The 25,862-nt window shown below is 42.9% G+C and overlaps 1 protein-coding gene across 3 annotated transcripts in view; it reads right to left on the bottom strand.

Moving 5' to 3' along the window:
* The window catches only part of LOC139752130 (orexin receptor type 2-like), a 238,320-nt gene that overhangs the window by 172,855 nt on the left and 39,603 nt on the right, over positions 1–25,862 (bottom strand). The window contains exon 2 of one of the 3 annotated variants that reach the window (XM_071668048.1): positions 10,681–10,763. The exons of 1 other annotated variant lie outside the window; for it this stretch is intronic. The gene's annotated coding sequence lies outside the window, so the exon portion shown is untranslated. The remainder of the gene's footprint in view (positions 1–10,680; positions 10,764–25,862) is intronic. One more of the 3 variants, XM_071668049.1, reaches the window with a different exon arrangement.

Raw genomic sequence — 25,862 nt, 5'->3', positions numbered from 1 at the left:
TGTTAATCTATTGTCTTGACAGTGGCCACTTACACATACGGTTCACACGGCTGCAAGTTCACCTGCAGGATGCACGGAGGTGGCGGGCGGAGCTGATGACCGTGCAGCAGAATAATGTCCTGTGTTGATGAAGGGGACACGTGAGCAAGGTGCGATGTGAGCAAACACCGACGCCCCCTCCACTGGTTGGTAGGGAGATCGTAATGTAGAATGAGAGGCAAATTATACATAAAGATACGGTGGGGAGGGAGGGACACACACACACACACACACACACTCACACACACACACACACACACACACACACACACACACACACACACACACACACACACACACACGCTCTCACCAAAGACCAACAAACAGACAAGTATGAAAATATATTTACATGCGATTAATTGCAGTTCGGATGAGATATTACGACATAAGCTAACAAATCTCAAATCGCCACTTAGCGGATGGTCTTCCCTTCTCAGAAGCTTCTGGTAGACCGGGATGGTGTGGTGGGTCACGTTCAGACCAGACGCTGGTGGAAAGACATGACAGGAAACATCTCTCTCATTGAAGGATTATCTCTTTTTTTTTCCTATACTTGTTCGCCGTTTCCCGCGTTAGCGCCGGGAGCAGACAAAGAAAAGGCCTACTTCGTTCAGATTTACTTTCTAACTGTCATGTGTAATGCACTGAAATCTCCAGCTCCCTCTCCACACCACACCCAGACTCCACACACTCTTCCCAGCTCTTCCTTCAACGTTTCGTATGCCCTGTTTCAGTCCACTGACATCACGTCCCCTCCTATATACACATCACTCCAATTCACCGTCTTCCCCCAGAACTCAAACTTTGTTTCACTCTATCCTTCCATATCCAATTTCTTCTCTCCTTTCTCCTTATCCTCTCTACCTCAAACACATATGTCTCCTTGGTCAACCTCTCCTCACTCTGGCAAAGCGAGTGGAGTGGATAGGATTACAGTTGAATATCCTAAGATAGAGGGTCATTGTGTTACTGATTGTTTAGTTAGGATTTGCAGTGTATACATGATTCATGGCGAGGTCCCCGAGGATTGTCAGAATGCCTGCATAATGCCACTCTCATCTTGTCACTCTTTCCCAAGCTCATTCTAACTTCCTTATTTCATTACCTTTCACAGCAATTACTTTTAAGGGGACTAATTCATTTCTGAATAGCAGTATTAAGGCCAGAGCATCTCGCTTGGAATTTGGGTCTGTTTGTCTGTATAACTCACCCTCAGTACCCAGTTACACACAGGGGTAGTCGGCCATAGCTTCGTCAGGAAATTCTTGCAGCTAAAAAAACAAAAATCACGTTGGGTTTCAGTACTCAGACATATCATCGTTAAATATAATTACTTTAATGGGGCCAGTTAGTATTGCAACACCCTACATCTCCCCCAACCCCAAAAGGGGGAGACGTCTATTGTTACTAGGTCACCACAGGATCCATAGGATGCCAGAACCTGCCTATTTCATCAGCAATGTGAACACTAGACATGCAAAACTCGGTCATCCTACCACAAACACCACAGGCAGATATTCCCTGAAACTAGGTAAAAAATAAAAAAGTATTTCGGCCCTCACCAACTTTTCTATATCACTCATCCATAAAGACACCGGATATGACGGATGGAAATGGAAAAAAACCCACCGTAATATTCATACCAGACGAGTTTGACGCTATACACACCAATCGTACACCCATGAAAGTCAACCGCTCCAATTCTTGTACCCGAAGCACCTATCATATACCCATGAAAGACATTATATCAACCGCTCTGATCATCACATATACCCGGTCAACCACAGCTAGGGTCATTCAGAAAGCCGAGTTTAAACCCGTTCACTGATTATGATCCAAGACCTTCCTAACACCAGCACTGGAGGCAACACGACTGATTACACCAACAAGGGTGGATTAAGACTCGTCAGAAACGTGTAATCGGTTGCAAATCGCCATCGACAAAATACCAGAGACAATCTTACCTCTCGTTCGTCCATACAGGAAATAATAGAAATCAAACTCCGTTTCCCCCGATATTCTTGCCTGTGCCAAATCCCATGGCGGGACACCACACCAACAGTGCAAAGACCCTCAGCAGACTTAAGTAAGGGGGAGAGCTAAAACACAAACGCATCCTGCACTGAGGAGATACCCTCGACTCCCAACTGCTGAGGTATAGTAACCCAAGAAAATCGATCTGACAAGGAGTCAGACACGTACGTGGGAATCCCAGAAGCATCCAAGAAAGTATGGCAGAGACTTGGATACGACGGTGGTGCTAACTACAGAACAAGTCCGGGACAAAGGAGGTTGTACAAACACGGGAAACCATTGGTTCCATCAGAGCGTTTAGATAGGCTCCATCCGTCCATCTATAGACACATTGAATGCTTAGCTTAGCAAATCCCCCCTTCCCAAACCCATACGGCTTAACTACATACACATCCCCACTCTACCGGAGATAGACTGAATATATATATATATATATATATATATATATATATATATATATATATATATATATATATATATATATATATATATATATATATATATATATATATATATATATATATATATATATATATATATATATATATATATATATTTATATATATATATATATATATATATATATATATATATATATATATATATATATATATATATATATATATATATATATATATATATATATATATATATATATATATTCAAAGTGTGCGCAAGTGGGGATGCAAGTAGAACCACAAGGAAATGGAAAATGTGAAGTCAAGCACTTTCATATGATTACATCGTCAGGACTGAGTACAGATGGAGAGAACCAGAATATGACATACCAGCCCTCACTGGGAGTGACCGACGAATGAATTAAGAAACATATGAAGGTATCAAGGCCCAGGTCACCCTGGACGAACAAGATCATTTCTTCATATCAATCTAGCATTATACAAGAACAAATATTAATCTAGCATTATACAAGAACATATAAACACTTTTCCTAGTGTAACAGCAAAGAAATGAATATGAACCGACGTCTTAATGAGCGAGAGAGAAAGACTATAATACAGCCGTTCTTATTTTCTTTCTTGAATACCGTGATATTTCCAGGATAATGTTTCTCAAGGAGCAGGGGTCTGAGTGGCACCGAGGGTGGAGGGAACCACGCCACAGTGGTTTCATTAAGCGTTATTGCTGCCGCCGGGAAGGGAATTCTGATCCTGGTGGATTTCACGTACTGAGGCAGACTACCAGAGTGATGTACTGGGGGATACCGGAATAGAAAATCCCTTTTGTTTACGAATGGAATTGGATATAGCGTACAACAGACCCAGGAGGGTGTCGTTCTATACGCGTCTGACCTGTCGTGGTGTGGTCGCACGCACGCCTTGTCGTTGTATTCCTGATGTCGGTCTGTCCTGTTGTCGTGCACAACTCTCGTTTGAGCTTCTCTCTGTGTACATACACAGACCCTATCCTTGTCCTTGCCAAGGTTTGTCCTCACCCATACATCCTCCCGACCACACTGGGTCTGGTCTGTGATTGTCTATGTAACCTGTGCACTCTCTTGACTACACTTGGTCTGGTCTGTTGCTGTTTACACCTCTTCCTCTTTTTCACTGTTTACAAAGCTTCTTCTCTTTCATTGTCTACATATTTTTTTTTCATTGTTTACTCGGCTTCTTCCCTTTCGTTGTTTACTTGGCTTCTTTCTTTTCGCTGTCTACAATTCCTTTTGCCAACATTCGCTCTGGTCCGTCACTGACAAGATGTCTGATTGCCAAAGCCATAATTATAGGTTCCTTTAACGCCATGATTTCCGCGATTCCACTAATTCACATTGATTAGGTGTTGAGAGCTGGTTTCCTCCTGGCTCCCAGTCGTCAACCTGCCACGCGCCCCAGCAACCCTCTAAACCTTCCCACCCAACCCCATTCCCCCCAACGCCAACCCGACCCTCAATCCTCTTTCCCTAAAGACCTTTTGCATAATTAACTTCCCGCAGACAGGCCTAATTCCGTGATCAGTCTCACTCGGGATGAATACCTCAGATCTGGGGAAATCTTTTAACCAATATTCCACACTCTCCCTCGCGACTCCTCTCTCTTCAATTGCACCCTGTCAGATATTTCAGTCGTTTGTTCTTCCTTACAGTATACGCTTCCCTGAAGTCTCCACCATCCGTAAACCCGCCGTGTCCTGTTGCTTCTCTAGTCTCTGTTGGACCAGGAATTTCACTCCTTTGAATTTCTTTTTTTCCCCTCAAATATTTGTCGTCCTCAAAACTCCTTTAGCATCGGCAACTTTTCCAAGATTTCTTACGCTTGGTTCAATGTCCCATCCTAAATCCTTCCTTCAGGAGCACGCTTCATTACAGCTAAATCCCTGGAAGTTCCATTACCTACTGTGTCCTGGGGACGTTGACTTACACTCTCTATTTGAGTTAAATTCCGGTCCAGGTTCCCGTATCTGACACCGTTCGTAAATCACCGGCTTGGGAATGGGTCCCAGTCTGGATGGTGTCCCCAGCCCATGTAGTACTCTACTGCTAACTTATTTCCTGTTATCTTTAACCTCCACCTCCTCCTCCTCCTCCTTCAGGAACGCTGCTGAACACTACAACCAATCTCCAACTCCTATTTGGTCTCCCGCTTCTCCTTGTTCCCTCCACCTCGAACACATATATCCTCTTTGTCAACCTTTCCTCACTCCCTCGTTCCAATGTTGCCCCTAAGAATATTCTACCAAGTTTGTTCTTTCCTTACCCAGTAGAGACTCTACCATTCTCGTGAACACAGATTTCTCGTCTGATGATCTGTTTATAACGATATCATATGACTATGACACGACACAATGTCTCATGTAGAAACTTAACGACTCTTGTAGTCTCGAGCCGTGGGCTAACACAGGACACGATAGGGGTGAGACGAGCTGTGGGCTTACAAATGAGACGAAAGGTGTGAGACGTTGGCGTGGGCTTACACAGGACACGACACGTGTGAGCCGGGGTGTGGGCTGGTTGCACTTCCTTTTGAAGGCAATATTCAAGCAAGCAGCATAGGTAAAGCATTTCTTTTTTTCCAGAACTATAAAAATCTTGGCTCGCCTGCCATCTACATACTCAACAGTTGCCTCGATATTAACGCATACGATTTTTTTACCCCAATATTCTTATGGAATAGTGTGGAAAACATGAGTGTGTCTGCTGTGGGAGAGGGGTAACCTCGCTGACATCAAGGGCTTATGCACCTTCTTCCTGAGAAAAATGTAATTACTTGGTTGGTAGGGCGGGTCTTGACCGTGGTAAGCACAGAATTAAGACCTCTCTCTTAACCCCACACCCAGCCGGGCTACACACTGATATTGTCTGTCTGTCTGTCATATGTCTATCTCTCTGTCTCTATATCATGGTATTTGCTGTCTATTTTCCTGCTTAGAATGTGATCTGAATAAAAAGCTCATGTTCAATTTCGGGGAAAGGGATTCGCTTGGTCATGGCTCGACCTGACTTATGAATACCTGGCACGTAGAAGTCCACAACTCGGCTTCTGATACTAGAACACTATTACTCATAGCCAACGGATATGGGAAGGAAGGAAGGAAAGGAAGGGTTGCTGTATCACTGCGTCATCTGAGGGTTCCAGAATGATGGCAGAGATCTGCACGTTTGACTCCATATGACGCGCCAGGATACTCTAAGCCGCTCTTATTAATGCATGACCATCAGGGTCCCTATCACTCGTGAACGATGAACCAGGACACGCCACTACAAGCTCACGGGAGACGCACTGAGTGTGTTCATCGGAGACGCTACTATGTCTGTGGGAGACGCAATTATGTGACCAAAGGACATGCCACTATATTCCTGCGGAAGGCGCCACTATTTGGTCTCGGAAGGCGCTACTGTACGTCCACGGAAAACAGCACTGCGATCTCATGGTATCATAACAGAGTAAATATCATCAGCAGTTATGCATTAGTTCTTACTGATCTGTTTGTTCATGTAACCTCAACTTGTCATGTCAACCCCATGAGACTGAAGGACGGATTGGAATAACCTGACGTATGCGAACTTCAACGGAACTGTTAAATCAAATTCAAAAGAATGTCGAAATGATTGATCACTGGAGTTCAGCAAACAAGGTATAATAAGGCTAAAGAGATCTATTACTAGCTCAGAAAAAGAAAAATAGCTGGGCTTTCAACTGAACCGGCTGAAGAAATCCGTCATTTACAACTGGAATCATATATTCATTTTACAATGTTCATAGGCATCGGACACAGCCTGGAAAAAAGAAAATCATGCCCCTTTTATGTTCGTCACGAACAAAGGGTAAATTACCGGGTATAAAAGGAAAGATTACCAAGGGGATGACGAATCGGGTGCTGGGGAAATAGAGTAGTTTGGGCCAGAGTTAGAGCCAAAATGTGCGCTCCTCCAGGACACGGGGAGGTATGTCATCCAGTTCACACGCCTTGTCCGCCCAGTGTCAGAGGAGAAACCTGGGCCCCTGCACGAGGAAAATAGAGTAGGCTGAGCAAGGGGAGACAGAATCACTTAAGGTAGAATTAGAGGAAAATAAAGTAATGAAAAGAGAGGCCTGTTACCCGAGTGTTGAGTACACATTCGCACCGTACCTCTAAAAATCAAACGGAAAACTTAGTATACTGTATTAACATTTCGCTCGGTAGAGAAAAAAAAAATCACCGAGAATTATGCAAAAAAACAGGAAAGTTGCTGGATATATAATCGTTTTACTTTTGTTTTGTTTATTCTGACACCACATACGATGATTTTGTATTTCTAGATTAACCACCGTTCCGTGTGCAAGATATTGGATTGAGTTTTCGTTCATACTTGTGCGTATGTTAACAACTAATTCTCACATCTTGATTCATGTTATTGAACTTTACGTAGCTGATGTCGGCATGACTCCTATCAATTGTATTAAGACTTGCCATCAAAAGAATAATGCATCCATAATAGAGACATGTCACACATCCGGCGGATTTCAGGAGGGCCTCCTCTACACGACACACTAGAGTCAAAAACTCCTCACAACTGTTATACTTACACTACCAAGTTCGTGACAGAACAGCAGTTATGTCTACACTACTAAGTTCATGACAGAACAGCATAAGGATAAGGAACAACAAGTCTTGCTCCTACCACTACCATACAACTGGTTAACCTGAAGAAACCAATGTGTTACTACCGCTTCCACCTCATTCTAATATATTCTTGCGACACAGTTCAAGGACTGTGTTCTGACTTCAAAACTCAGCAGTAATTGAAACTTCCGAGGGTGCGGCTCACACTCAGGCCAGAAGGGTAATGCCTGGCCGTATTTGAGTGTTAGAACAACATAAACAATCTAATATCAAGAAAGAAAATGATGAAAGAAAATATATATATATGATTTCAAGTAGCCAGCCAGCAAGGCAGAAGTCATAAACGAGAACTTGCCATCTAGTTCCACCATGTGATGAACGCCTCATGATGTTGACACACTAGCATGTTTCTTTTTCCACTCTTGCGGACTCATCAGACGAATCAATTACACACTTGCTGAACGTCAGCAGAGGGAGTGTTCACCAGCTTTTAGTGAACCATGTCCTCATATTTACAAATCATCTTATGCCCAATTTTTTGGGCTATCTGCTTTCCAGACTAGTTTTCACATCTTTATAAATTCATGTATCATTTTCACTGATCTATATTCAATATATGAGGGGAAAAAAGTACAGATGTGGATAGCAAAATACGATTCGCTGTCAAAATAATCAATGAGTTTTGTGACTTTGATGAATCTACACAGAATCTTTCTTTTTCTAGTACTTGAGTTATTCTTAACATAGACTGCCTTGGATTTACGTAGACGTAGAACAAGCGGTAAGTTTTGCTGTAGACATACACGAAGCTCTTATTATGCACAGACGTTACTCATCGAGCTTCAGCTGAAGCCGTTGTGGCCCACAGGGTCGTTGGTTGTGGGTAATCAGTGGGAGAGTAGCTATTCCTGAAGTATACCTGAAGGACTAGGCTATAGTTCATGCTTGGTGTAAACTGAATGGGAATATTACATTCGTTGTACTTATGTACATTGTAGCGGCTGAGTACTGTGCCTGCAGTACTTACGGAGATGTAACTCATGTGAGGAGTACTACCAGTACATGCACAGTACTCAATTACTACATACACACACAGTACTCAAGTACTACAATCCAAAGTGTACAAGTATCGCGAGCGGTTTACTCACATATTTCAGTACTCCAGTACATTGAGTGTACTACTCCCTGACAAAGTATCTTACATTCTTACATTATCACAGTCATTGTCTTAAAGATGCAAGATGTTGCGAGCGATCCAACAGCGAAACACATCCAGAACAGAATGGAATGACGTCATAGCACCACAGTGTTTATAAATGTAATGGCTGTCGGCTGCTAATTGCTCATTAAGTTAGACTCATTCAGTTCTCTCTCATAATACAATAGGAAGAAATATATATATCATACAAGGATATAAACACGTTACACCGCCTACACCAACATGGTAATTCTCCTGAAATTGCATCTGGTATGATCTCTCTCTCTCTCTCTCTCTCTCTCTCTCTCTCTCTCTCTCTCTCTCTCTCTCTCTCTCTCTCTCTCTCTCTCTCTCTCTCTCTCTCTCTCTCTCTCTCTCTCTCTCTCCCATCTATCTATCTATTGTGCTCTTTATTTTCTCATGTGTCGTTGGCTTTCTCGGGCTAAAAATCATTACCCAATACGTGTTCGTGTTTAGTAATACCATAAAGTGTGGTTAGCTTCTATTTTCAAGATAGAGAGCTGGGAGGCTGGGAGGAAAAACCAAAAAAAAAAAAAGAAAAACAGGATCCCTGTGTATATCTTGGACGGGAGGCAATATCGTATGAAATTAAGGTGTGCACCTGTTGCCTGCCTGTTCACTGCTGGAGGATGGCATCCATAGCGGGTGAGGGTTTTGCGTGGGTAGAGACGTCTAGGCCACAGCTGCCGGAGCACCGCCATATGGTAGGATGCTCCACTGGACGCTCCGTGTTTTGAACGGGCTAGTGTATGTGTGTGTGTGTGTGTGTGTGTGTGTGTGTGTGTGTGTGTGTGTGTGTTTCTGTGTGTGTGTGTGTGTGTGTTGTGTGTGTGTGTGTGTGTGTGTCTGTGTGTGTGTGTGTGTGTGTGTGTGTGTGTGTGTGTCCACGAAGGACATCGGTCCAAAGAAGTGGGGAGAAGATGTACTTCAGGTAGCTTCCGTTCTTATCAATGCTCTTGTTATCATCTCTTCATCAACTTTCCCTTGTTCTCCCCACTGTAATGTGGCTGTTCCCTCGTTGTTCTGTAGGCATTATTCTGGCCTCCGTTCACGTGAACTGTTCTGCTCGTGTACCTGCCCAACAAGGCTTAGACCTGTGACACGCGTCAGACTGCTGCTTCCCATAGTTTCTATGTATGTGGAGACTGACCACACGAGGATTGACCGTTATGATACCTACTTCTTTCCCCAAACAGATAAGCTTTCCAATTCCCTTCCCTCTTCCCATAACCTTTATTCAATTTTAAAGATCAGGTCCACAAACAGCTGAGGACACTTGATTAATTTCTGGATTCTTTCTAAATACTTTTTCTTCGCGCACGAAAAATGGCCCCAATTGGGACATAATTTGCCGTTCCCTGTCACTCACTATATATATATATATATATATATATATATATATATATATATATATATATATATATATATATATATATAAGAAAAATCTAAGTTCTTGAATAAAAAGTTAGAGATTTGTACAGAGAAAAATCTAAAAGAGAAGAAAGTAAGAGTAAAACAGGATAGAGAAATCAGAGACCAGACTCTTTTGTGCAACGCCGTATAGAAACCCACGCGAGACCTTGAGACACCTCACCAGAACCTCACGAGGAAGCAGGTCGAACGGCGCGCCGAGCGAGCTGGACCGCCACTCAAGTCTGCATGAGGGAAAACATCATCAAAGTTGGCGTTTGTTTTTTGTCTTAACTGAGACGGCCATGACAAGCGACGTAACAACACTGGAGGTCTACTAAGTACCGAACCTGGGGTTATAATAACACTGGAAGGTCAGTATATAAATACTTGTGTTCTAACGACACTGGAAGGTTAGTCAATAACAAACGTGTGATTATAACAATACTAAAAGCTCAGTACATAACAAGCCTTAGGTTGTAAGTACACTGGAAGCTTAGTACATACTAAACCTGAGGCTATAATAACATAAGAGGACCAAACTAAAACAAGCCTTGGGTTTTAACAACACTGGAAGATCAGTACATAACAAACCTGGGGTCATAACAACACTGGAAGCTCATTACATAAGAAAGCTGTGGTTATAACAACACTAGAATCTCTTTGTATAATGAATCTGGGGTTATAACAATACCGGATGTTCAGTGCGTGACAAAACTCGGGTTATGACAATAATAAAAGTTCTGTACATAACAATGCTGGGGTTATAACAACACTGGATGCTCAGTACATACCAAACCTTAGGTTATAACAACACTGGAAGTTCTGTACATAATAAAGCTGGGTTTATAACGACACTGAATGCTCAGTACATAACAAACCTCGGGTTATAACCACAATGGAATCTTGTCACTTACTTAAAGAAATCTGCCCTCACGTTCTTCCTCTGCAGAGTTCACATCGGGAAGATGTCGAGGCTCCAGATAAGTACGGCGTACTACTGGAAAACAGAAAGATGGAAATGGTAGATGGGGCACAGGAGCCATGAGTCCTCCTCAGCCAAATATTGGGCACGAGAAGCTCAGGGGCAACTGGGCCACATGTAATGGGGTCACAATATAGTGTATACTGGAATCATTTCTCTTCTCTGGCAACGTTAGTCAACTGTTCGTCAGTCAGGCAACACTGGACTACTGTCAGTCAACCTGGCAACACTGGACTACTGTCAGTCAACCTGGCAACACAACACAACTGTACGTAAGCCTGGAAACACTGGTCTACCGCCCGTAGCCCTGGAAACACTGATCTACCGCCCGTAGCCCTGGAAACACTGGCCTACTGCCCCTCAGCCCTGGAAACACTGGTCAACTGCTCATCTGCCCTGGAAACTCTGGTCTACCGCCCGCTAGCCCTGGAAACACTGGTCTACCGCCCGTTAGCCCTGGAAACCCTGGTCTACCGCCCGTTAGCCCTGGAAACTCTGGTCTACCGCCCGTTAGCCCTGGAAACTCTGGTCTACCGCCCGTTAGCCCTGGAAACACTTGTCTACTGGACAGAGACGAACAAAGAGACTAAGATTGATGCGGTTGTTGGCACCGCGTGATGGATTACCCCGCAGCGGTGGCTCAGAAGCTGTTACAACAGTGATGGATCTGTGGTTAACTGGGATTAACCCTGAGACTTACAGTGCCGGACACCCACCAGTGACCTATTGTAGGATAAGCGGTCCCTTACAGTGATTCTACGAACGTGCTCAATCACGCACGTAGCTACGCAAACTATATCAATATGTGAACGATGATTATTTCCAGGTAAAAGAAAAAAAAAGGAGATTCGCTTTGCTATACGTACAACAGCCAAAAGTTCTCCCTTCTACTTCAAGGAAAGTAGAAGTGGGTAGATTAAGTATATCCAGGTCTCTGAAATTTGTGTAGTTCAGCGTATTCATGAGGAAAAAACTGAATGGAAAATCTAATTAATAGATTTTTGGCCGAGTTTTCAACGAGTTCTCTCCAGGAACTTGTTAAGCTCATTACAGACATGTGTGAAGGAGGGAGTTGAAGAGGCCTTGACAAACTAAGAATTATAGGGAAATATAGAGCAATACTGAATCTTGAAAGCCTTTGAAGGAATCATATGCGAAACGTCTACACTCAATAGATAACTGCAACACTTAAATCATTTTCTGTTAGTTATTCAGCACCAAGAGAGGACTGACTCAAGGCTCGATCTTGCCGAATTGCCGAAAAAAAATGTTTCTTAGGGCAGCTCGGTGGAACACTAGACTCCCGTGGTCACGAGAGAGAGAGAGAGAGAGAGAGAGAGAGAGAGAGAGAGAGAGAGAGAGAGAGAGAGAGAGAGAGAGAGAGAGAGAGAGAGAGAGAGAGAGAGAGAGAGAGAGTGGAGGGCTTTAACTCACTAGATGGTTTGCTTCACCATCAACCACCGCCACCACCACCACCATCACCTCCCTCACACTTCCTTCTCCATCACAGCCCCCTCCACTTCCCACAACAGTTCACGCCCTCCGTCTCTTCACCTCTTCCTCAGTTATTAACTCGGGTCTCCCTCACTCTTCGCTGACACAATCTAAACATGGCTGAATGGCTTACGTCATTATACATACAGCTTTGAAATTCCATTCATTCTTCTCCTTCCTCTCACCAGAATGATGGCTTATTGGTATGTGACCAGCTGGGCAGTTTTTATACAGCCTAACAGCAAGTCACTCAGCCATCAAGAGACGTCAAGAGACGTGGTTATCTTAACTATTTCCTTATGGTTATATATATATATATATATGTATATATATATATATATATATATATATATATATATATATATATATATATATATATATATATATATATATATATATATATATATATATATATACATATATATATATATATTCCTTTGAAACTGCTGGCTTCATTAAGAGAAGTAATTCTAATGCTGCGGTGAAGATCAATATTCTTGTTGAATGTCGCTGGGAAGCAGCACGCCTCATTACCACAGTCAAAGGGGGAAAAAAAAAATAGTCTTCTGGTTCTCGCATGAAGGAAAGATTTACTCAACATATTACAAGTTAGAATCGAATCTAATAAAATACAATGAAGATTAGATGCGAAATTGCAGTATTACAGCATACTTCAATTCTTCGTAAGGAAATCTTTCCTAGAGTTAGTCTGGATAATGCCCCATAGTCTGGTCCTTGTGACTCGAACTAAAGCAAGACCTGGTGAAACGATTTGCGGACGGGTCCCGTCTTAAATAGAGATTTCCAAACTGGCTCTCAAGGACAGAGATTACTTGGTACACGTAGGGAGATGTGGATTTATATTACGGGCGTGACCACACTGCACCTGAGGTGGGTTGGGTCCCTTCTCGTCACCACATGCACCGTAAAAGATAATTAGGTTCAGCATTAACATAACATTAGCCGAGGGGCGTAATACCATGGACAAGGCTCAAGATCCTTTTTTTTTTTTAAATGTTTGTAACCCAAAATCTATCTCTGAAAAAATGGGAATGAGTTGAAGACACAATGTCCTATCAACTGCATGTTATGGAAGAAAAATATAAGGCAACTTGAGATAGCGAATCTAAAAACGGAGTATAGTTTTCTGAAGACGAAACATACGAAAGAAGACGAAACTTACGAAAGAAGACGAAGCGTAGGAAAGAATAAATATGAGGCAAGAGATCAGAGGACAGACCACGGGAGGAGGAGGAGGAAGAGCAGCAAGACGGAAGGGAGACACCTCGCTGAACGAGGAGGTGGGCGGGAATCAGCGCTGAGTAAGAATGGCCCTCATCATCAGCTTGTAATGAATAATTAAAGACACGATATTAATGCGGACGGAGAGCGCTTCCGTCAGCTGTCCCTTAATTATACTGGAAGACGAAAAATCTTGAAATGTGGAGAAAAGAATGAAAATATGAAATATATATATATATATATATATAGAGAGAGAGAGAGAGAGAGAGAGAGAGAGAGAGAGAGAGAGAGAGAGAGAGAGAGAGAGGTCAGCGTGTTGTCAATGGGCTGAACTAGGCCATGTGGAGCGTCCTGGGTAAACCATGGAAAGGTCTGTGGGGGCGTGGTTGTGGATAGGGAGCTGTGGTCCCAGGGAACTATGGTAGCATTCTCAGTGAGATTCCTGGCAAGTCTCTTGTGCCGTGGTGATTACACCAGTGGCATCTTAATCAGACTCTCACGATACAACTTGAATGTTTTTCACATCTTTAGACAACCTCTTAGTTCGTGGTACCATAAGGTACCTCGGGGCTTGAGTTTCAGAAGATAAGCTATACAATGGAATTCATCCTACTATGGAGTACTGTTCACACATCTGGGGTGGCTCATCCTCCACCTCTCTATTAACTAGAGTCGAATTAGTGGGTTTCCATCTCATCAATTCTCTTGGTATCGCCTCTCATCAACATCCCCTTTCCGTACACCACTCCATCCAAAACATATTCTTAATTCTCCTTGAAGTCTGCTGACACTGTCTCACCCTAACATTCATTTGCCCTCTCTCACTGCCCCCGTGCACCTTCCTCTTGACTTCCTACTGCTTCCTTTTCGTACATCTCTTTGTTCTACAGGAAATATCTTGGCCACTGTTCTCGTGAGCTGTCTGTTAGCGTCCCCGCGCCCGCAAAGGCTTGCACCCGAGGCACGTTCCTGCTTCTTTCCAGAGTCTTTATCTTTAAAACCAGGCACTCGAGGATTGTCCCTTATGATGCCTTCCCTTTTGCCCTAGAGCAGCCGAAGGCTTTGGGATCATCTTCCTTGCGTCTAACTGTTACCTCTCTACGTACTTTTGAGGGTCAGGTCTACAAACAGCTGCGGAGCCTTGATTCATGTCTTTCGTTTCCCATCAGTTTTATTCCTCGCAGCAAAGGTGGCCTTTGAGTGGGGCATGTTTTGAACGTGCCACGTCCCTCCCAAGGAGAAAAAAGTTGAAATCCTCTCACCGGTTTTATTTCCCAGGACGACGAGGAGAGGAGAAATAGGTGTCTGCTTTGTGTTGTTTTAGGTATTTGTATGTGTGCGAATTTACGTATATACATATACATATATGTATATATACAGAGAGAGAGAGAGAGAGAGAGAGAGAGAGAGAGAGAGAGAGAGAGAGAGAGAGAGAGAGAGAGAGAGAGAGAGAGAGAGAGAGAGAGGGTGGGAGATGGGTTGTAGAGACAACAACCCGTGTTATGGGCAGGAGAGGTCACACAGTTCACTCTTGTGTAAGCTCCACACACTCAGGATTACTGGATGAACCAGCTACAAGAGGAAATTGGACAGCCGCGCGTGTGTAACGAGGTGTTATGTCGGAATATGATGATGATGATGATGATGATGATGGAAGGGGGAGGAATTTGAGAGTGAAGAATGACACAGGGGAGGGTCGAGGTGTGGTGGAGTACGGACGGTGAGGCATGGTGAGTGTGATTCCAGAGGGTAGGTCTTGAGTGGAGGGTGGAGGAAGAAGTGGTGTGATGCTGCGGGAAGGATACCAAGGGCAGGGGAAAGTTGTGAGGCAGAGGAGGTGGAGGAAAAGACATTGTGAGGGAGGGATTGTGAGGTTGCACGGAAGAGCTTGTGAGAAGGGAAAAATGAGACAGTGAGGTATGTTATGAAGGAGTGTAAATCGAAGGATGTTGTGAGGGAAGGAGTGCAGAGAGGAAGGATACTCTAAGGGAGGTTGAGAATTGAGGATATTGTCGATGGGAGTGAGGATGTAGGATACTGGTGGTGCGGGAGAAAGGGTGAAAAATAATGGAGAATATAATGTGTACATAACTTTGAGGCAATGATGCTTAGTAGCTTGATTTAGGGGGCGCAGTGTGTGGTGTGAGGGTGAACGCACAGGAGCAGAGGACATTAACATGCAACAGCTTATTAATGCAAACTATTCTGTCAGGAAGGGCGAACTAGCGAAGAACACTCTGAGCAAGGAGAGTGTGAGGGGTAGAAGGCCTTGTGATGGAAGGGGAAATAAGGACAAAGGATTTGCTTGAGACTGAGTCTGAGAAGGAATGATGTGAGGAGGTTGGATGACGCAGGATGTTGTGAAGAAGGAAGGATGTGGACGCAGGATTCTATGAGAGAGAGACGATATGACTCAGTGACATCATTGGCACCTGAAGATGGCCTCAACATAACATGGTGACACCATTGGTACGTGACGGTGACATCAGTATAACAAGGTGACATCAATGGTACGTAAAGGTGGCATCAATATAACAGTGACACCATTAGTTCGTGCAGACGACTTCAGTATAACATAGTGGCATCAACTGGTACGTGAAGGTGGCAACATATTACACGGTGACATCACTGGCATTCCATGGTGACATCAATATACCACTGTGACAACAAAAAAAAAAAAAATATATATATATATATATATATATATATATATATATATATATATATATATATATATATATATATATATTTGCGTGTGTGGACGTGTATGTATATACATGTGTATGGGGGTGGGTTGGGCCATTTCTTTCGTCTGTTTTCCTTGCGCTACCTCGCAAACGCGGGAGACAGCGACAAAGCAAAATAATAATAATATATATATATATATATATATATATATATATATATATATATATATATATATATATATATATATATATATATATATATATACATATATATCATGGCATAAGAGGATTTTAGAAATTTCCATAACAATGTGAGTCTGGCAGCATAGATAAGACGCATTAATAATTGCGGCCAATGAAAATGCCACGGTGGGCGGTGGCTGATGTGGTGAGCGGCCGTGCATAATGTGGTCGAGCTGGCCGGACTGATGACCCCCGAGACAATTAGCATACATAACTTGAAACCCCCCTTCCCGCCCATCCCTTCCTGCACTTACTAGGGCTGCACACTCGGAAGTTGGTGGGGCAATACGGTGTTATGATGATCTATAGCATATCAAATAGATATTGACGTATCATGAGTTTGAGATATATACATCACGATATAGCAATGTTTTGTATACGATAGCTGAAGGAAGTTCACATACTGTCATTCACTATTGTATGACACAGATTGTGGAACAAGACGCAGGAAAACCTTGTGCAGGGAGCGAGGCGTGACATAAGGCCATGTTATACGCAGTGGAACACACCGTAATATTCCATAAAATGGTAACGCAGTGAGGGATGATTTAATCATAGTCATTCTTTAACGCAATTCAACGTAGTGTTACGCCATCTTAATCCACGATAACACAATATAACGTTGTCTTTATGGCAATCTATAACTCAACTTAGTATCACACCATCTGACACATGGCGGGACAATATAACATAGTGTGTATAGCTCTCTATAGCACAATTTAACTTAGTATTACGCCATCTAACACATGAAGGCGTCGTATGATATAAACACAGTATGGTAACACATTTGGTAACACATATGGTAACGCATGGTAACACATTTGTACGAAAGACACCCGTATCAAATAACATCAAACATCAGTGTAAATATTGTTTTCCTTCATTTACAGATTTACATGTTATCTGATGAACAAGTACAGACGTCATGTTTATAAATGTTACACCCTCAGTGTAAGCGTCCTATTTACACTCCTCAGTCTATCATGGTTAACGTAATTGCTTCTGGTTTTCCTACGTTGCTTTTTTGGGCTGGAGGTGCGTGATATAGACCACCCGTGAAACTTTATACTTCATCACTCCTCCCATTAGGAATTAATGGGTCATCTTCCACCATTTCTTGAAACTTAAGGTGAATTATCGTCTCTCCCGCCTCCTTTGCCTTCTCTTATCTCCGTCATCGTCATGTAACCCTCCGGCCGAGGAGCTCAGATCTTATCTTTAGTAAACTTAGTTTGCACGACTCCAACAACATCAGGTCCACACTCTCCCCCTTGGTCGCTGATGCACAAATGAGGGCTCATCTTGTGTGTGTGTGTGTGTGTGTGTGTGTGTGTGTGTGTGTGTGTGTGTGTGTGTGTGTGTGTGTAATTATTTATTTGTACTGTACGGGGAGGGAGTTTTACGCTCATGGGGTCCCACATCTTGTATATTCTCTGCTGTCATACATCTTCTTAAATCGAAGTGTACTGTCTGTATTAACTACTTTCTCAGTCATCTTGACCCATTCATCCACCACGCTTACATTATGAAAACACTTCTTTACAATTTTTTTTAACAAATTTTCTTGGTTGAATTTATGTTCTGACTTCTGGTTGCTTTATCCTTTCAACTGTCAAAGACCAATTTTGGAATCTGTTTCGGTCCCTTTGTAAGCTGATGCAATCTTCCTCGCTTTTCACTTCCCTCGTGACCTATGCATCATCTGCAAACACATTCAGGAAGAAATCCATACATTCAGACGAGTCATTTCCATAGATCCAGCGGAGTAATGGTGTCACTCCATTGGTCACCTCGATCTATTTGAAGATGGCTGGCTCCTCTGACATGCCTTCTTTGTTCCCTTCCACTGACATTAGCTTTTATAGATCGAAGGATTTTCCGCCTTATTCCTACCTGATGATCCAGCCCCTAGGTGGTACAGTATCAAATGCTTTCTGGCAATGCAGATACGACCAATCCACCCGGCCTTCCCCTTTCGCATGAAACAGAGCTCACTCTCTCGTGGAGAACTAAGACGTTTGTCACTCGCGACCTCCTTTCCCTAAGCCCATATTGTCTCTCAGGTAATTGCTCCTCTGCAGAGAGTCATGCATTTGCATTCTAATTATCTTCTCCAGAAGCCTACAGATCACAATACACACACACACACACACACACACACACACACACACACACACACACACACACACACACACACACACATATATATATATATATATATATATATATATATATATATATATATATATATATATATATATATATATACTTAAATCTTGACTATTTCCAGCGCAGTAAATATAAAATCAAAACATTAAGCAGTTACGCAAATCCAATAAGGCTATTCACCAAATCTAAAAACCTAAGATTCATTTTCCAAAGCGACTCATATTCAGTTCGGAAAAAACCCGGCAGTGTTCTCAGTCTCAGAGCCGCCACACACGCTCAAATGAATTTTCCACCTCAGTTTTAACGATGCAGGTCAATACTGCACAGTGAAACCTGAACGTGTCTATGGAAGATCAAGTGCTCAGCGTCAACTGCACAGGCCAAAATGTTGTCCATTGTTCATTGTACGACTGTAGTAACACGGGTATACCATAACGGACTGTGAGGACGAAGAACAGGTAGAGGAGATGAAAGGAAGAAGAAAAAGAAGAGGACGTAAAGGAGAAACTGGAAGGAAAAGAAGGAAAAAGAAGAAGGATCCAAAAGATGGAGAAGGGTATGAAAGACGATCATGAAGTCTGAGAGGAAGGCGGAATCTTTCCCTATCACTGAAGCCAATATTTCCCCATAGGGAAGGTGTCAGCGCCATCTATCTCTGTGCGTCTGCCTCACCGAGAAAGACTTATCTCTTATAGAAAATGAGTTGGAAAATTCAGATCTGCAACTATTTCTTCTTTTGAATCTTTTACGCAATTCTGTGCAATTTTTCATGTAACAATACCTTATGTTAGCGAAATATTCCATAGACCTTTCATTCCCTTGGCTTGATTGTCTAGTGGCAGAGAAGCAACGTATTTTAGACATGCACATCAAAATATATATAATATAAACAAGACCTTCATTGAGTGTGTTATGGTAGATGTACGATATTCTGGTGGCGTTCTCAATGCCACCCAACAACTAGCAAAGGAAAAGAAAAGCATCGTTAAAGGAGATATTACATGAGATCTGAATAAATGTTTGGTAATGAATTTGACATCAGCAGTTGGGAACACTATTCTCTGATTAAGATAAATGCCATTTAACATCATTATCAGGTCCAACGAAACTAGCTGCAAATCCTTTGGTTATTCATGAGAGTATCTGATGTTATAACAAGGATAGTATTGTTTGCATATCATTTAGCAACAAGTTAAAAGCATTAACAGAGGAGATAAGTCACAATGTTCCCATCAGTCAAATGTAATTAGCAATGCATATCTATTCATGCGCTACATATGCAGCGACAAGTTAGCATGCAGCCGCTCACTTCAGGTCTATCAGTAACAAGAGTCCTCACCCTCCTCCTCTCCTTAATATCTCCGCAAACATCTCTCGTCTACATCTGATAAGAACCATACAATTGGAAGGGACCACAAAGAATTCAAACAGCAACAGACTAATGGGTTCTTTCGAGGGTGTTTGATACGAAGAAAGATGTCAGAACCTTAGAGATTAGTGTGGTAGGAGTAGAAAAGGATACGTATGTCTCAAAGAGACCTGTAAACTTTTTGTTAAGGAACTACAGATAATGTCATCACTCGTGTACTTGAAGGATGGTGATAACCGACTCTGTTTTCAAATGAATCTATGATGCCACTTGTTTAGTTACTGTGATGGGGGAGGGGGTTGATTGTCTCATGTGTTTAACACTCCAGTAGAAGGAGGTAATAAAAGTACTTTCCCCTCATTCGAAGTATCCATTTTGTGTCGTTTTTTGCGACAAAGGTATACGCTTGAGGGGCTTCTTCTCACCTCGTCACACTAATTGGAAAGATTGGCTCTGAATGGCAGGGGAAAAAAGTTTACTTGATGGCGCTTCAACACCCAGATCTATACCCCATGACGTCGGCAGCTCACTTCCCCTGGTGGTAGTGGCGGGTCAGATGCGACCTAGTTCCTTAGGTAATGGCGGATCAGATGCATCCTTGTTCCACAGGTAATGGCGGGTCAGGTGCAACATAGAGCCTCCGCTGCTGACAGGTCAGTTTGTCCAGTTAAAAAAGGTGTTTGAGTACAGACGAAAGGTTGGGAAGATGTTCTTTTATGTTTTCTGACTTATGAACTGTTTGTCTACCTCACATTATCATTGTGGATGATATATATATATATATATATATATATATATATATATATATATATATATATATATATATATATATATATATATATATATATATATATATATATTTTTTTTTTTTTTTTTTTCAAACTATTCGCCATTTCCCGCGTTAGTGAGGTAGCGTTAAGAACAGAGAACTGGGCCACTGAGGGAATATCCTCACCTGGCCCCCTTCTCTGTTCCTTCTTTTGGAAAATAAAAAAAATTGAGAGGGGAGGATTTCCAGCCCCCCGCTCCCTCCCCTTTTAGTCGCCTTCTACGACACGCAGGGAATACGTGGGAAGTATTCTTTCTCCCCTATCCCCAGGGATAATATATATATATATATATATATATATATATATATATATATATATATATATATATATATATATATATATATATATATAGTATTGAGGTAGATGAGAGTATAATTGAGTTGCATGACGTATTCAGTAATGTGAATGGAAACGGTAAACAGCTTGTCGAGTTGTATGCTAAAAAGAGCTGGTGATTGGGAAGACCTGGTTTAAAAAAAGGGACATACACAGCGAGCATGTGAGCAGGAGAGACAGTTAACGGGCTTAATAGGATTACATACTAATTGATAGGCGTGCAAAAAGGGATATTTTTGGGTGTGAATGTGCTGAGAGGGGCAGTTGGTGGGCGATCTGGTATCTTTTGCAGGCGAGAGTGAAGAATTGTGTAGGTTTTCGTGAGAGGAAGCACTAGGGGTGAGAAGAGAGAGAGAAGAGTCTTGTGTGAGGAAATACCAGGAGAGATTGAGTGTAGAATTTCCAAGAGATGGAGGTAAACGAAGCTCGGGGAGTGGGTGAGGAATGGGAGGTGTTTAGGAAAGCAATGCCACCATGTGCCAGAGGTACCCTTGCCCTTGCGTAAGATGGCAGGTTACGAAGGGTAGTGAGCGATGGGATGACGAAGTGAAGGGAAAGAGAAATGATAGGTATGTGGGAAGGGGAGGAAGCGGCAAGAAGTCAAGAGGAAGGTGCGGGGGGTGAAAAGGAGGAAAAGTGAAACACGTTAATTCCCGACCGCGCTTTTGTGTATATTACATCATCAGGGGAATCTTAGGAATTTATAAGTCTCCCATAAAGATGTGATATACACAAAAGTGTACTTGGAAAGTGTCGAAGTTCCTTTTTCCTCGTGCTTATCTGGAATATATATATATATATATATATATATATATATATATATATATATATATATATATATATATATATATATATATATATATATATATATATATATATATATATATATATATATATATATATATATATATATATATATATATATATATATATATATGTATATATATATATATATATATATATATATATATATATATGTATATATATTTTGTGAAAGAGATTGGGATTTCTCGCTGACAGCCTTTCAAACGCAAGGTCATTACCTCTTCCCTGGAGATTGGCAACAGCTTACATGCAATATTGCGGAAATTGTCGACTATTAAACACCATGAAACCCTCTATGTGATTTAACCTTGTAGTCCAGACCATCAGTTTCGTTTTAGGGAGGGAAAATGTCGAATATCATAACGATACTTTGAGAATCAATGCCATAAAAAACCTATATTATTCATTTTCCTCCACGCCATAACCAAACCTCACTAGCATTACGCTCACCTCTTTCTCAATGAACTCCGTCGCCTTTCAGAAATGACCCGTTCTGGAAAATCAGTGATACTCTGAAGTCTGTTCAGGAAAAGTATTCGAATCTTCTCTTAGTGTCTGAAACGCCACCAACAGCTATATGAAGGTCCACAGATTAGGTTTGGAATGTCGTTGCATGATAATTCCATCAGACACATTTCTAAGTAGACCAACAGACGTACGCAGCTGGGATAAACCCATGTGCAAGGGACAGCCCCAGTCATGTGGAGAGAGGTCAGCATCTGCTATGTGGAGGGAGGAGCCTCGGCCATGTAGAGACCGGTGGCCTCAACCATGCTGGACGAAACCCGACCCATACTGCACGAGGATACAGCCCGCATCAGGACACATCCTGCTTACTATACTATAATCATTTCTCGGCTTCCGCCTTTACCCTCACTCATGCCTTGACCATTGCTATAGAGCCACTTTGCTGTCTACTGTGAACACCGTGGTACATGGGCGACCAGGATGGCTGACATGCGCTGAGTTGCAAGGATTCTCCTTAGAAAGGTCAGCCCCAAGACAGGGTGACTAATGAGATTATTTCGTGAGTTTTGTCTTCCTGCTTCCCAGCTGGATGAGAATCTTAGCGCTTTAGGGGTTGACGAAGATGACGTCTGGCGCGAGAGTGTTGTATTGTAATGCTTAGACAAGGGACAAGTAAGTGGCTTGAATGGAACAATACATGTGTGTACACTTTGACGAATGACACACAACCATGTGAGGAATTTTAGGTGTCATCAGGAGGTAGTGTTGCAGAGTGCAAGAAGAGCAGGAGAGGAGAGTACAAAACATAGGTCTGTGGCTACGCAACACTTCCTTCGGATGTGTTCAGAGACACCGAACCTTTAGGGAAGAAGGCTTTTCAATATCCTTGACGACGGTGGGTGCCCGGCTACGCGAATCAATGAAGGGCGAGTGAGCAGACCAGCTTTCCACACGAGCTGTTGAACCCAACCCACACATATGATGCCACGCACGCTCAAGTCTCGGCAAGAACACCAGCGACCAGAGGGAGGAGTGTTCTTCACTACCCTCGCCTCAACTGTCCACCTGCGAGGAGCAATCACTCTTGCCCCGGGAGTTCACACCACTCCTCCTACGCGGGTGCGCTCTGCAGGCTCCGTCAGGGGGTGTCCTCCACGCCTTCAGTCGCTGACGTACTCACACACTTTCCTTAATGAGACCAACCACCTCATTTTTCACGTGGCCTCCTACGATCAGGCGACATGTTATCACATTTCAAACATGTTCACTATTTCCATCGTCAACCCACCACCAACACCTCACCATCGTCAACCCACCACCAACACCTCACCATCGTCAACCCACCACCAACACCTCACCATCGTCAACCCACCACCAACACCTCACCATCATCAACCCACCACCAACACCTCACCATCATCAACCCACCACCATCACCTCACTATCATCAACCCACCTCCAACACCAACATCAACACACCAGCAACACCTTATCACCATCACCCCAGTACTATCACCTCACCACCAACAGCATCTCACCACCATCAACCCACCATCAACATCTCGCCACCATCAACCCGCCAAAAAATCTTACCACCATCATGAACCCACCACCACCATCTCACCACCATCAACCCACCACCAACATCTCGCCACCATCAACCCACCAAAAACATCTTACCACCATCATGAACCTACCACCAACATCTCACCACCACCAACCCACCACCAACACCTCACCACCATCAACTCACCACCGACACCTCACCACCACGAACCCAGCACCCACAGCTCACCACCATGACCTCAACGGGACTATATAGACGCCATTACCAACACGAACTCTATGCCACTAGCGCCTGCAACCTTCCCCAGGAGATGTGATTAGATAGAGTTCCATTGCCTCCGTGGGGAACATTCCCCAGGATGTTTTAGGATATCCATAAGTTGGTGTCAAGAAGCTTCACCATTTACTGAGAGGCAGAGAGAGTTTCCTTCAGTGGGTGTAGCCTATTCTGATGTTTTTTTCTTGGCCATGATTTATCGTTGGTTCCTTCCTCTGTGGTTCTACTAGAGATAGGCTATACTAGGAACATCATTATTATCTAACCCAGACGAGGAACTTGTCTCCTTCATTGTACGCCTCTCCTAAATCCTTGTGTGTGTGTGTGTGTGTGTGTGTGTGTGTGTGTGTGTGTGTGTGTATGTGTGTGTGTGTGTGTCATGATCCATTCACAGTTGTAAATCGTCGACGTAATATTCGTAACGATGCGTCGTTTCCGACACAGCTGCGGTTGTGTGAGTGGATGTGCAAGGACGTATGCAGAAGTGACTTGCAGACGAGCGATAGGTCCTCTGCAAGAATATATTTCTGTATCCATACATTGTACTACACTTGGCCCTCTCTTTTACAAGAGGATGTTTTCTCCTGACGAAGGCCACATCGTTAAGACTTGTTCTCTTTTGCTCCTGTAAATATAGACGTTTCCTTTGCAAGGTGATCATATCTGGACGTAAGAAGATTACAGGCCTCTCCCTTCCCTCGCCATATTAAAGATGACGTCATATCACATCATTTACAGCATGGAGACACAGCAGCATAGAGACACAGCAGTATAGAGACACAGCGGCATGGAGACACAGCACCGTGGAGACACAAGCTTCACTTTTTTCTGTCCAAATTCATTGCACTTTGCTGGTTAAAAAAGAAAATCTGAGATTTATTGCTTCTGGAGAGATGATTGCTGAACGGCGTCATCAGCATATTGCAGGAGCCATCAAACACAGCCGACTGTCTGCATCAGTTCCAATTGATGCAAGTATTCGACCGTTGCCTGCAAGTTCCCGTCTAGATGTCGCACTACCAGGCACTGTACGACTGTCTTGCTCGTATATATTCCGTCTTGCGTAGATGTGTGAACACAGCCACAGGCAGCCCAGATCTAGCGTCTGCATTATTCCTCACTACGGAAGTAAGTGGCCAGAGTAAGATCTCCATGCATCTGTGGCACCTAGTGTTTGTCACCGCTCAGTCTCTCGATCTCAGACGAAATAGAAATGCAGTTCTTGCGTTCGATTGATGCAGTTACCCCTTTTCGGTCCTTCGCAGGAGCGTTACTAAGCCACAAGGTGCTTTAAGATGTAGATGGCACACCTGAACACTGTTGGTTCGATGCATACCGTCAGCAACTCGGTCTATTAAGAGTTTAGATCTTATGCTATTTTTGAATAGGTTTGCACTACGTTAGATAAAATACCAGGCTTCTGTGGAAATTGAGGATCAATCTTTGCACTATCTCGCCACAACATGGAGTCCACACGGCCGTCCTCCACAAAAAAAAAAAGATAAATGTCAGACGAAGTTTCAGAAAAGTTGGTTCTTTTATTTCGTCGAGAGTGAGATGTGGAGAAAGATAAATAGGTGTTCTGGTGTCGCCTTCTTATAAGCGTCT

Source organism: Panulirus ornatus, chromosome 12, assembly GCF_036320965.1.
Source record: "Panulirus ornatus isolate Po-2019 chromosome 12, ASM3632096v1, whole genome shotgun sequence".
NCBI classification, from domain to species: domain Eukaryota; kingdom Metazoa; phylum Arthropoda; class Malacostraca; order Decapoda; family Palinuridae; genus Panulirus; species Panulirus ornatus.
This window is presented reverse-complemented; position numbering and strand designations above follow the sequence as displayed.